Here is a 13,027-nt window from a genome sequence, read left to right on the forward strand (position 1 = left end):
GGTGGAGGCAGGCTCCCTCTGTGTGTTTGTTTGACTGGAGCAGGCCTCTCCGCTGTCTTGGCAGGGAGGTGTGGATGTTTGCACAGCCCTGTTTGGATTCAGCTTCCATTCCACAGAGCCTTCCCTGTGGGACCTCTGCACTCACCACAGAACTGAGTTGTTTCCCAATCCAGGAGAGGGTGTTGAACTCCATGTTTTCCTGACATGCCTTCTTTCTGATTGGACCCTTGGTTGTTGTCCTTTGCTCTCAAAGAGGACCAAAATGACTTCACTATGCTTGAGTCAGGTTACATTGTGTCCAACTGTGGCTGATCAGACCCATATGAGCTCAGAGTGCTTTATGATTTGGGCACAGGTAATCTGTGTGAACATTAGGAGTGGATTCTCCAAATTTGCACATCCTTTGTTTGCTTTGAGCTGTTTCAATTCTGCTTGACGCATAGAGCACAGCAGCTTTTCCGATGTGGGCACACCATGCCAGTGTCTCCCATGTCACACAGGCAATTCCAAAGTTCTTGAGAGAAACCTTGAGAGTGTCTTTGTATCCTTTCTTCTGACCACTATGTGATCACTTGCTTTGTGTGAGTTCTCCATAAAATAGTCTTTTTGGAAAGCATTATGTTTTGCTTTCGAACAATGTGGCCAGCCCATCCAAGCTGTCCTCTCTGAAGCAGAGTTCGAATGCTTGGGAGTTCAGTTCTAGTAAGGACCTCAGTGTCTGGTATCTTCTCATGCCAGGTGATCTTCAGAATCTTTCTAAAACAATTCAAAAAGAAGTGATTCATTTTCCTGGCATGAACTGGTAGTCCAGGTGTCACATCATACAACGAGATCAGCCCAATGGCTCTGCAGACCTTCAGTTTGATAGTCAGCCTAATACCTCTTCTCTGTCATACTTTCCTTCAGAGCCTCCTAAACACTGAGCTGGCTTTGGCAGTGCATGCGCCAACCTCACTGTCAATATGTACATCCCTGGAAAGTACACTACCAAGATAAGTGAACTTAACCACAGCATTCACAACTTCTTCATTCGTTGTAACCAGTGGTTCCACATATTGGATTGGACCCTACACACTCACCCAAAGAGAGGCCAGTGTCTTTCTTTTGATTTGATATTTGCCTGGCACTGCTGTCTAGGGGTGTGAATCATGAAGAAGGCCTCAAGGATAGAACTTGGAACTCCCACTTCACTGGTACCACCTAGCCATCTGATTGGAGGGTGGAGCCACGAGCTCTCAAACCTCTACCAAAGGAGAGGGTCCAGACCAGCAATCTCTTCATTTCCCACCTGGTTATATTCTTTAGGGATACTCCATCTTGACTTTGGGGAGAGAACCTTCCCTCCCCAGCACACGCTGCTTCAGCTTCCTTTGGAGTGTTACCTTCCATGATTAGATTGCAAGTTCCTTGAAGGTAGGGACTATCTTTTTTGTTTTTGTTTCACCAGCATTAGCACAGCACCTGACACATAGTAGGTGCTTAATAAATGTTTATTGACTGACCTGAATTTGGACATTCCAATACTTTAATACTGTAGTGTCTCCACAGTGCAGTGCCTTCCCCTCCCACATAGGCAGCAGCTTCTCTATGACTTGAGAGGCGGCTTGGTACAGGTGAAAAAAAAAAAACTGACTCTCTAGTCAGAGGACCTCGGTTTGTGTCTTGCCTCTGATACTTAACACCTGTGGGACTTTGGAAAGTCATTTAACTTCCCAGAGCCTCAGCTTCCTCTTCTGTAAAATGAAGGAATGGTTGCACTAGATGGTTTCTGAAGTGCCTTTCTGCTCTAGAGCTAGATCTATGATGGGGTAAGATGGTTTTTGAGAGTTTCTGCAGCAAAAAAAAAAGAAAAGAAAAGAAAAAAGAAAAATCAGCATCCTACTTCCAGTTTGGTGATTCAATTCAGTGCAGCAAACATTTCTCAGAATTGCAGGATCTCACAGGTGGAAGGAACCTCAGAGGCTATTTGGTTCAACTTACACCTAAACAGAAATTCTTTCTTTTATGTTCCCACCCCTCCCTCCCCTGCAAAAAAAGTCATTCAGATCTGAAGATCTCCAGTGAGGGAGGAAAGCTACTTCCGTCAGAAGTAGCCCATTCCCACTAAGGATAATCTCAGTTGTTAGAGATTTTCCCCTCTGATATCAAACCTAAATTTGTTTCTCTGCGTTGTCTGCCTGTTGTTCTCAGCTCAAACCTGTAGGACCTTGGAAAATGTGTTTTCTCCCTCCCCTCCCTAGTCTTATCTTTTTCAGGCTAAACATCTCTAGTTCCAGGGGTGTGCTGGAGCTGGCTTGTCTTACCTTGTGAAAGCCAAATGTTAAATATTCAATGGGCATTTACATCTCAGAGAAGGTCAAATGCTGAAAGTTAGAACTTGATGTATTATTTTAGAATAAATTGTTTTATTTACATATAAATAATAATATGTAATGATAAATGGTTTTGTTTATATATCATTTCTATATGAACTGTTTTACTTATTGATCGTTTACACTTAAGGAAATGATGGAGAAAAAGTTAATGGTGCAGATATATCATGCATTCATTTTTTTCCAGAGAGACAGTTGTTAAACATTTATCAGCACACCCCCGCCCAATACCTATCACTAATCCTCATGTAGATGCTTTGGAAGTTCTTTACAAAGATAGATATCCTCTTTGGATGTTTCTGCCTTATTAATGTCCTCCCTAAAATATGGCGTCTAGAACTTCATATAATACTCCAAAAGTGGTCTGACTAGGGCAGAGTACAGTGTGATTGTCAACCTTCTTTTCCCTTCTCATTTTAGTTGTTCTGGGGCAACTTGGCTCAGCCAAGTCTAGTGATTCCCATTCAGGGCTGGAATTCAATAAAACATTTGTGGGCTGTAAAACACAATAGAAACAAATTTAGTTATGAAGGATAAAAAGGACTAAAAATAGATCCTTCACCTCTTGCATCTCTTGTACAGCAAGTCTTAATCAGAAAGATAGTGTCCAGGGCATTGGGAATTCCATGAGGTCTTAGGGGCAGTAATTTCCCATAGGTTTATGTCTCATATAACAAGGAAGCCAAATAAATGATTCAGTCTTTAGTCCTCCTAACCAGATTCCAAGGATAATCTCCTTGCCCTCTTACGGAAAAATCATCCTGGCCTATATAAAGAAGATATTGCTCCTATCCCAAGGTCATATTAGGTTTTTGTCAATTCACCAAACACTTATTACTGTTGTTGTTGTTTAGTCATTCCAGTTGTATCTGACTCTTCATGACCCCATTTGAAGTTTTCTTGGTAAAGATGCTGGGGTTATTTGTTTTTTCCTTCTCCAGCTCACTTTGCAGATGAGGAAAGTGAGGTAATCAGGGGCCAGATTTGAACTCAGGTCTTCCTGATTCCAGGCCAGGCATCATCGAGGTATTTATCAAGCAACGTAAGCCACATTGTTAGGCATTGGCCGTACAAAGACAAATTAAATGAGCCATGTCTTCAAAGGGCTTATATTCTCTTGCTATGTCATATTCAACACATATGTAGTCTATGAATACTCTAAGAAGCCTAATTTCAACTCCTATTCCTGTTCATGAATCAGGTACCTAGATGTAGGATAGCTATATCTCTCCCTCAAAGTTCTACAGGTACCTGTTGAAGGGCAGTAGGGTGACTTTCTTTAACCCAGTTCCCTACTGGTATCCTTCCCCCCAAGGTGGTCAGTTGAGAATCACTTCAGTCAGCCAACCATACAAAGCTATTAAAAAGACAACATTTACTAACATGGTGCACTAGCAGTAGTTGGCAAAAAAAATATTGCCAAGTGTCTATGGCACACTATCATACAATCACATACAGAGTCCAGGAGAAAGTGGGCTCAAGCTTCAAGAGTACATATGATGAAGAGGTAACTCATTGTTTCTGGGTGCAGAAAGTTCCTTTCTCTCATTTGTGAGGTACTGAAGTTCTCCTAAAGCATGATGAGTTTATATCCATATCTGTTCTTGGCTCCTGATGCAGACTGCTGTCTACTGATCCAGGATGTGACTAAGACATTGATGAGAAGATGGGGGGTCCAACATCTTCTAGACACTTTGAAGTCTTCAATGTCCCCTAGGGAAGGAGAAAACACTTTGACAAGTCTAAAGCAAGGGCTCCCCTCGGCTCCCCTCAAGAATTCCTGAGGGATGGGGAGGGGTTCAGCTATAACATGATAGTTGCTCCAATTTCTGGAAATTAATCCCTTTTCAACTCCCTTGATAATTATGGAAATCCTTCAGGTGTGACTGAGTTTCTTCAGCCCCTCTAAACATATACTTTTACTAGTTATTCCAGTTCAGAAGCTTTTTAGTGCTTAGTTTAAAGTCAACGATTGAGTTGATTGATGAGGCATCTTATCATTTGACAAACCTCGCCTACAGATTGGGTATAGGAGATAAGAGATAGTGCAGGGTGCAGGACCACTCCGAGGTTGCAAGCCTGAGAGACTGGGAGGATGATGTTGCCCTGTGCAGTAACAGGGAAGGCAGGAGATGGGGAGGGTTTTGGAGGAAAGATAACAATTCAGTTTTGGACATGTTTAGCTTAAGATATCTGCTGAAAATCCAGTTCTGAAGGGTAGTTAGATATGCAGGATTGGAAGACAACAGAGATATTAAGACAGGATAGGTAGATTTGATGATCACTAATGTAGAGATAGCAATTAAATTCATGGGAACTGATGAGATCACAACAGTATAGAGGGAGAAGAGAAGAGGGTTTAGAACAGTTACCCTGAAGTACACCTATGGCTAGAGGCATGATCTGGAGGAGGATCCAGCAAAGAAGACTGAGGAGTGGTCAGATACATACATAACAAGAGGAACAATAGAGAGTGGTCTCCCAAAAATGTAGAGGAAAAGAGAGTATCAAGGAGAGGGTGATTAACAGTGTCAAGAGCTTCAGACAAGTCAAGGAGAATGAGGACTGAGAAAAGATCTTTGAATTTGGCAACTAAGAGGTTACTGGTGATTTTGAAGGGAGCAGTTTAGGTAGAATGAAAAGATCAGAAGCTGGATTGTAAAAGGTTAAGAAGGAAGTAAGAAGAGAGAAAGTGGAGTCACCTGTTGTATAGATGGCCTTTCCAAGGAGATGAACTACAAGGGCAGAAGAGATGTGGATATAGAAGGAAACAAGAGAAGGCTTTTTCAGACCGGGCAAGACATGAGCGTGTTTGTAGGTAGTAGAGAATGATTCAGTAGACAGGGAGAGATTGCAAACAAGTGATAGAGAGTAATATGGGAAGGATTGAGATTGCTTGAACAGGTACAGGGATTAGCTTTGGTAAAGAGTACAGCCATTTTATCATGTGAGATAAGGAATAGTGGCAAATGGCATGTGAATGACATGAGATGAAGAAGGAGCTTGTGGGAAATGGCCTCAACTTTTTCTTTAAAATATAAGGCAAGATTCTTAGCTGAGATCATGAAGAGAGGGGCAGCCATGAGAGGTCTGAGGAAGGATGAACAGGTTTGGAAGAGCTGCTGTAGAAAGTGGGATAAGAAGTTGAGAAGGAAGGTATAGTAAGAGTGCCTAGTGACAGCAAGGGTCTAATTGAGATTGTGTGACATAAATTTAAGGTGGACCCAGTCAGAAGGGTTGTGTGATTTTCTCCACTTCCATTCAACAGCGTGTGTATAGGAGAGAAGATGGCAAATGGTGGGAGTGATCCAAGACTGAGGCTTGGCAGAGTGTAATCAGCCAAATGATAAAGGGGCTAGGGATTCAAGAGAGAAAGACTGTGTAGAGTTGAATTGGGTCATATGTAAATTTGATAAGCATACCATCTATCTCTTTAAATACCCTGAAAAGCATGCTAAATAGGTCAAGACCAAGTACAGGTTCAAGGGGCTCACACGGGAGACCTCCTTCCAAGTCAACGTTGAATCATGCACAAATACCTATTCTTTGGGTCTGACTATTCAAAGTCAGCAACTATGACATTGTTAATCTCTGGATCCCTGGCATCAGTTACAGTGTACTACTGCATATGCTGTGAGCTTAATCAATGTCTACTGACTTGGTAAAATAAGTTTTCATGCCCAGACTAAGACTCTGTGGCACTTACTACATGAGGAACAAGTCACTTTCCCTGTCTAGGCCTCAGTTTTCTTGTCTATAAAATGAGGGGGCTGGGCTAGATCAATTGTAAAGTTCCTTCTAGCTCTAAATCCCATGAGAACAAAAGCAGTTCAAATTAAAAAAATTATACTTTCTCTTGTTTTTTTCTTTCTGCTCTTTTTCTCCTTTATTTTCCTCTTGGTCACTCTCTGTTCTCTCATCATTTATAACAAAGCCTCTGATGCGAATTAAGTTGTCAGAGAACTGAGCTCTAATGGAAGAGTACAATACCCAGATAATGAGGCAATATATACTAAGGAAAGGAAGAAAGATCAGCAGTAATATTTGTAAAAGGTCTTATGCTTAATATACTGAAAACATTGCTGAAGGATAGGAAGAAAGAGGCTCTTGGTATTCTTGGAAGGATATTGTATTTAGGAAGGACATTAGTAAGTTGTTGAGTGTGCAGAAGAAGGCTCCCAGGATGGTCAATACCTTGAGATTATGGCTGATGAGGTCTGGTGAAAGGGACGGGGAATGTTTAGTCTAGAGAAAAGAACACTTAACGGAGACCTGATAAGGATAAACCTTGCTCTGCTTGGCTCCAGATGGGCTGAGTTAGGAGCAAGGGGTAGAGATAATGCAGAGCCAGATTCAGGGTTGACAGTTTTTGACAGTGAGAGCTGTCCAAGAATATAATAAAAGCTCACATTTATATAGCTCTTTGAATTTTGCAAAGTGCTCTATAAATATTATCTCATTTTTGCATTTTAACAATAATTCTGGGAGGTAGGTACTATTCTTATCCATCATCAGAGGTTAAAGAAATTGCACAAGGTTACTTGTAAATATCAGTTTCTGAGTCCAGTGATCCACCTACTGTGCCAGCTAGCTGCCTCAGGAATGACTCAGTGAGTGGAAGGTTGGCTGCCTCAGGAAGTTGTGCCTTTGCTCCTCATTGGAGGTCTTTAATCAAAGGTTGGATGGTAGCTTATTGGTGGGGCAGGTCTTAGATGGGATTCTTTTCCCTTTTGGCCTAAATGGCTTCTGAAGTTCCTTCCAACTCTAGGTTTCAATGGTTGCATGAGCCTGAGGTATAGTCTAACAGGAGCACCGAGCATCATCCCACTTCACTAAGGTTCTGTAGTTTGAGGCACCTTCCTTCTACTCTATGGGTCTGCTATGCCTGTTTAGTATTCTCCACCTCCCTGCCACCCCCAACCAACAATATGGTATTTTCTTTAGCCATTTGAATTTGCAGTTTTCATGGTGGCATCCCATCTGTTTTCCTTAGGAGCTAACGGGAAAAAAATGACAGAAACAAGCCAGTTTACTTTATTTCTGTTAGGCTTCTTGATGGGAGGATGGTGTTTAACTAATGGAAGAAAATGGGCAAATATTTGATTCATTCTAATAGCTCATGACCCTTACTCAGATAGAAGAGCCCACTTTCAGCTAAAAATGAAGGGAATGTTTTATTGGGTCATAGATTTGGAGCCAGGAGAGACCATGTCATTATTTCATACTCTTCCTCTCCCTTGCCCTACCGAGCTCGTCAGATGTAAAATCCTGCCATTTCTACATTTGCAATATCTCTGGAACACAACTCCTTATTTTCAATTTATCATATATGTGTGTGTGTGTGTGTGTGTGTGTGTGTGTGTGTGTGTGTGTGTGTGTGTGCTATTTGTATATAACTGTGTTACTGTTGAGGGCACCACTATTCTCTCAGTCCCCCAGGCTATCAGCCTAGGTTTTATTTTTGACTTCTTACTAATTCTCATCCCCCATATCCAATCTGTTGCCAAGGCCTATAGATTTCATCTTTATAATATCTCTTGAATTTTCCTCCTTCTCTCCCCTGATGCTGCCACTCCCCTAGTACAGATCCACACCTCTTCACACCCAGACCATTGCTAGAGTATTAAATGAGGTAATATTTATAAAGCACTTAATACAGTGCCTGGCAAGTAGCAGACACTATATAATTGTGTGTTCCGTTCTCTGCTGATAGCCTGCTGGTTGGTTGTCCTGCCCTAAGTCTTTTTTCACTCCAATCCATCCTTTACTCAACTTTCAAAGTGATTTTCCCAAAGTGCAGATCTGGCTATGTCCCCACTTACTCAGTAAACTCCAGTGGCTCCCTTCCACCATTGGGATCAAACATAAAAAACCCGCTGGGAATCAAAGTCATTCATGTGCCTCTTATCTCCACCTTTCCATCTTCTTAGCCATGATCCAGTGATAACTGGCTTCCTTGCTGTTCCTTCAACAAGACGCTATGTTTCCTGACTCTGGACATTCCGTGTGCCAGGAGTTCTCTTCTTCCTCACCTATCTCTTGGCTTCCTTCAAATCCCAGTTTAAACTCCACTCTCTATAGGAAGCCTTTCCCAATCTCTCTTAATTCTAGTGCTTTCTTTCTGATGATTATATCCAAGCACTGGCTTTGGAGTGGGAGGTCCTGTGTTCAAATCTTGCCTCGAATACTTGCTATCAGTGTGACCTTTGGGAAGGCAACAAACAACAAGATGAACATTTATGAAGCACTTTATCAGGCACTGTGCTAAATGATGGGGATACAAAACCAAGCAAAAAGAAAGTCCTTTACTGACTTCAAGAAATTTGTAGTCTAATAGGAGCCAGACTGTAGGGAGCAGGGATAGATTATGGAAGTCCTTGGAGCAGAAGCATAGCACTGAAGTCAAGAAAGTCAGAAACATAACTAGAAGAGAAATGAAGACTTCCCAGCAAGGTCACAAAATGGAGGTCCTAGGAGGAATTCACCAATAGGAGAAGGGGGTTAGCATAGCAGGGGGATGTTCCAGGGTGAGAAAGATACAGGAAATGATGAATGTTCCAGGGTGAGACTGCAAGTGAAGCATGGTGTTTGAGTCCAGAAAGTTAGAAGCATAGTCAGGAGGGGAATGAAGGTTGACCAGCCTGGCAAGTCATTTAACATCCTGGGAATTTAGTATCTTCAGCTGAAAAAGGAAAGAGTGGGACTATATGGATTTTGAGGTCTCTGCCAACTGTAAATACATTATCCTATAATGTCTCCGATGTTCAATTTCCTCCAAAGTATCTACTTTACAAGGTTATTGTAAAAGTCAAGTGAGATAATGTAAAATATCAGATTCCATTAAAGGTAAGCTCAGACCCTGTTTCTGACTTTACTAGCACTGTGACCATGAACAATACCTCTCTGAGCTCGGTTTCCTCATCTGTTTACTGAGGACAAATAATATTGTTGGACCTTCTTCTCAAGGTGGCTGAGATGTTCAAGTGAGATCATGTATGTAAGGCACAGTGTGGACTTTATACTGAGAGCCAAGATAGCACCGTGGTTGAAAGACATACTCAGTCAGGAAGACCTGGGTTCAAGTCTTACGTTTTACACAGACACACTCTGTGATCCTGGGCAAGTCACTTTTAGTGCTTTTTTGGCAATTCTCTAAGAGAAAAATTTGTAGAGAAATTGCTTATCTGTGTATCTTATATGTACAATGAAGAGGAAGTTCCTTATTGGGAGCTCTATATAATTAAATAACTGACATTTACACAGTGTTTGCTATAAACTAGGGACTGTGTGAAGTGCTTTACAAATCTTGTCTTATTTAATCCTCATAACAACCCTGGGAGGTAAGCGCTACTATTATCTTCATTGTACAGATGGGGGAACTGAGGCAAAAAGGGGTTAAGTGACATGTACAGAGCCACACAGCTAGGAAGTATCTGCAGCTGAATTTGAACTCAAGTCTTCCTGAGTCTGGGCAGCTAGGTGGCTCAGTGGATAGAGTGCTGGGCCTGGAGTCAGAAAGACTTATCATCCTGAGTTCAAGACTAACTGCATATGTCACTTAACCCTATTTGCTTCAGTTTCCTCATCTGTAAAATGAGCTGGAGGAGGAAATCACTCCAGTATCTTTGCTGAGAAAACCCTAAATGGGGTTCTGAAGTGTGGGACATGATTGAGAATGACTGAACGACAGACTTCTTGACTTCAAGACTTGTGCTCAATCCATGGCACCAACAAGCTTCATAAATTAAAGATACAATGTTATGTGTGTGTGTAGCATGCGCAGTCTGACATACATGTAAATATACATACGCATGTATAACAGTTATCATCTAGCTCTTCTATTGGGCTTACTCACCAGGGCTGACTATGCCCCCTTCCACTTGACTATCTGTCTCTTTGTACATCTCTCCTTTAAATCAATCTTTCCCTCTCCCTTTGGGCATTTGGGGTGCTCCATCCTCTTACTCATTTCTTTTCAGTTCTTCAGAGGAAAACACTTAATAGGCTAAGGATTGTGGCTTAGCAGAATGCCAGAGCTCATTTTGCCATTCTCCAATGTAGACTCACAGGACCACTGAAATTGGAACTGGAATGAATCTGAAAGATCACTCCCCCCTCCCTCCAACCCTGTTTTACAGATAAAAAAGCTGAGATCCAGAGAACAACAGTGTCTTGCTCTAGATCTCCCTAGTAATAGTGGAGCTGAGGTTTGAAATAATTTCTGAAAGTTCCATGCACAATGTTTTTAGTATTCTGGAAACTCATTTTGTAGCAGCTTAGCTTTCCTTACAAAAATCTCTAAAAAGCTTTCCCCCAAATTTATTCTAAGAATTAATGCCAGAGAAAACACAAGCAAAACCAGCTTTTTTCTTTTTTTTTTCTTCTGTGACATATAGTGAAGGAGAAGGGGAGTGAGAAGGGGGGTCACAGTGGTGAGGATATTTATCTCCCATGCAGATTGGTATTCAGAGTACAAAGTAGGGGGAAATGCATTTAGAAAAAGCTAAGTTTCACAGAATCTTTGAATTGGTTGAAGGACATTTAATCAAATTCATGTTCAAGCCCCTTCCACAACATTGCCTTGTGGGTAGGTGTGCCCGCTTTGATGAGCTCATGGGTCTGTGTCAGTACTGAAGCATGTCCAGTGCCTAACACAAAGAAAGTGATTAATAAATATTTATTGGAATGAAATATTAACAAGAGTTTTCATACCTTAACCCAAAGGTTGGTGATTAATGTTAGGAGTTCCAGGAAGCTGGTGGAGGAGATGTCTCCAGGCAGGGAGCAGAGGGCAGGGGGCAGGGGGCAGGAAGCCTTTCCCTGCTTCTAAAATCCTACTGCACACACTGCTTACTCATCTGTGGGTGGAGCTGGCTGGCTATGGGACTAACTGTCCCAGAGAAATGGAGATTTTGGACAGGTGAGAAGGAAGCCATGCAGAAAAACTGAGAAACAGAGCCAAGGCTGTTCACGAAGCAGGGTAAAGAGAGTTGTTCTTGGGAAGAAAACTGTCCTGCTTATGGGTAATAGTAAAAATTCATATGGCCCTTTACCATTCGATAAGGGCTTTCCTTACAGTAACCCTGTGAGGCAGAGAATTTGGGGATTATTATCTTCCTTTTACAGCAGAGGAAAGTAAAGCTTAGAAAAGTTCATTGATCCATCTGCGGCCATACAACTAGTGAATGCTGGAGCTAGGAAGTGTAGATCCTAGCTCTCCTGGTTGCCATTATAGCCTTCTTTCCTCCTACTGTCCCCCATACTTGGAATGCTTTCCCTCCTCTGCCTAGACATCCTGGCAAAATGCATACAAAGACCTGTAACAAACCCAATGCCATGGGATGGGGAAAGAGCACTGATTTGAGAGCCTGGAGATCTGGTTTCTTCCTGGTCTTGCCCCAACTAGCCGTATGATATTGGAGAAGTTGCTTTCTCTGTTGAGGTCTCAATTTCCTCACCTGTAGGGAAAGCCCATTGATCTCCTTCTCTTGTTAACCTCTGCCTAAAATGCTTTGGATGCCCTCTTCTCTTGAAGTATTTAGGGTATCCCCCTTTAGTCCAATTTTCGTATGACCCTTGAATGATCTTCAAATACAATGATCCATTTAAAACGGTAGGAGATCATCTCGGTCTCTAGTTACCGGATTCTATAACTTCCTCTGAATCTTCCCCAGCCAGCTACAATTAATTCTTTAACATCATAGCAATATAAAGTTATATATGACTTAAAAAATGGATGTTAAAAAATACAATGGGATAAGACTAAGTTACAAGTAATCTCATTATACAACCTCCCAAATTTCTAAGTATAATAGCTTGAGTGCTCCCCTCTCTCTCTCTCTTTCTCTCTCTCTCTCTCTCTTTCTCTCTCTCTCTCTCTCTCTCTCTCTCCTTCCCATGCTAGTTTGCCAGGGTGACACCATATATGAGTAATCAATAAATAAATATTTGTAAATTACCTGTCATGTGCCAAGCACTGTGCTCAGAATTGGATACAAAAAAAAGAGACAAAATACAATCCCTACCCTCAAAAAGCTGACAATCTAGTAGGGAGACAATAAGTATGGGGAATAAGCTATATACAGGATAAACAGGAAGTAAATAAGAGAGAGAAGGTTTGGAAATTAAGAGGTTTTGGGAAAGACTTTTTGTAGAAGATGGGATTTTAGTTAGGACTTAAAGGAAGCCAGGGAAGCCTGTAGGCAGATGAGGAGAGAATGGGGGACAGTTAGGGAGAATGCCCAGAGGCAAGAGATGGACTGTCTTGTTTGTAGAACAGCCAGAAGGCCACTGTTACTGGGACGAAGAGTGTGCAGGGAGGGCAGTGAGATGGTTTTTCTTTGACTTAGAAACTTTGAACTTTGACCATACTATTTCTAGGTGTTTTCAGTTTGGCATTTTTTTTCTTCAGGAGATGAACCATGGAATCTTTCTATTTTTTACTTTACTGTCTGGTTCTAGGTGTTGAATCATTTCAGCCATATCTGACTCTTTATGACCCCATTTGGGGTTTTCTTGGCAAAGATACAGCCTTGGTTTGCCATATCCTTCTCCAGCTCATGTTACAGATGAGAAAACCAAGACAAACAGGATTAGGTGACTTGCCCAGGGTCATACATCTAGTAAGTGACCAGATTTGAATTGGGGAAGATAAG

At 41.7% G+C, this 13,027-nt stretch overlaps 1 long non-coding RNA gene across 1 annotated transcript; it reads right to left on the reverse strand.

Moving 5' to 3' along the window:
• Window positions 1-2,385: 2,385 nt before the first annotated feature.
• On the reverse strand, window positions 2,386-11,219 carry LOC140527569 (uncharacterized). The gene is made up of 2 exons (XR_011974857.1): window positions 11,085-11,219; window positions 2,386-4,085 (listed from the first exon to the last, which is right to left on the reverse strand). It is a non-coding gene; the product is annotated as an uncharacterized lncRNA (long non-coding RNA).
• Between the last annotated feature and the right edge of the window lie 1,808 nt (window positions 11,220-13,027).

This window comes from Notamacropus eugenii, chromosome 1 (assembly GCF_028372415.1).
Source record: "Notamacropus eugenii isolate mMacEug1 chromosome 1, mMacEug1.pri_v2, whole genome shotgun sequence".
NCBI classification, from domain to species: domain Eukaryota; kingdom Metazoa; phylum Chordata; class Mammalia; order Diprotodontia; family Macropodidae; genus Notamacropus; species Notamacropus eugenii.